The sequence below is a fragment of the Gossypium arboreum genome, chromosome 7, assembly GCF_025698485.1.
Source record: "Gossypium arboreum isolate Shixiya-1 chromosome 7, ASM2569848v2, whole genome shotgun sequence".
Lineage (NCBI taxonomy): Eukaryota > Viridiplantae > Streptophyta > Magnoliopsida > Malvales > Malvaceae > Gossypium > Gossypium arboreum.
Window position 1 is genome coordinate 81556966 of NC_069076.1, and position 943 is coordinate 81557908.

General features: G+C 40.7%; 1 non-coding gene across 1 annotated transcript; it reads left to right on the forward strand.

Annotated features, from left to right (window-relative positions):
* The first annotated feature begins 632 nt into the window (after positions 1-632).
* Positions 633-739, forward strand: LOC128295654 (small nucleolar RNA R71). The gene has a single exon (XR_008286214.1). It is a non-coding gene; the product is annotated as a small nucleolar RNA R71 (small nucleolar RNA).
* The last annotated feature ends 204 nt before the right edge of the window (positions 740-943 follow it).

Below are 943 nucleotides of genomic sequence, written 5' to 3' on the forward strand. Positions count from 1 at the left end.
CTTAGATCGACGCTTGTTGATTTTTAAGTGCTGTCTTGGTGTTTTGGAATCGAGTTTCTGACACCGATATAAACTTTGAGAGCATCTCTTTAAGGTTCGGCTTCTTTTACTGTTGGTAGGGTGGTTGTTGGTAGCCTGGAGGTGGTTGTGGTCTTTGATTTCCTTGACCGCCCCACGAAAAATTGGGGTGGTTCCTCCAACCTGCATTGTAAGTGTTACTATATGGATTATTTTGAGGTTGAGGATTATTACCTATGTAATTTAATTGCTCGTTACCCATGTTATGGCCATAAGGTTGGTATTCCGATTGACTTGTTCCACCTCCACTTGCTTCGCATTGCATTACTGGGTGAACCTGTGAAGAACTAAGAAAACCATCAATCTTTTTATTTGGAAGTTCTACCTGATTTGACAGCATGGTGACCGAATCGACGTTATAAACGCCGGCTGTTTTTGTTGGCTTTGTCCTCATGACTTGCCACTGATAGTTATTCAGTGACATCTCCTCTATAAACTTATAGGCATCTTAAGGTGTTTTATTATTGATGGTTTTGCCAGCGGCTACATCAACCGTTTGTCAGCTCGAAGGATTCAGGTCATTATGGAACGTTTGAACCTGTAGCCAAAGCGATAACCCATAGTGAGGGCACATTCTCAAAAGGACCTTGTATCTCTCCCATGCATCATAGAGTGTTTCTAAATCCATATACACAAACAAAGAGATATCATTACGTAATCTAGCCGTTTTAGCCGGCGGAAAATATTTTAATAGAAATTTTTCTGTCATTTGTTCCCAAGTAGTAATTAACCTTCGTGGTAACGAGTTCAACCTTAGTGAAAAGGGAAACAACCGAAGACGTATAGCATCATCAGAGATGCCATTGATTTTAAATGTATCGCAGAATTCCAGGAAGTTTGCTAAGTGAGCGTTGGGATCCTCATC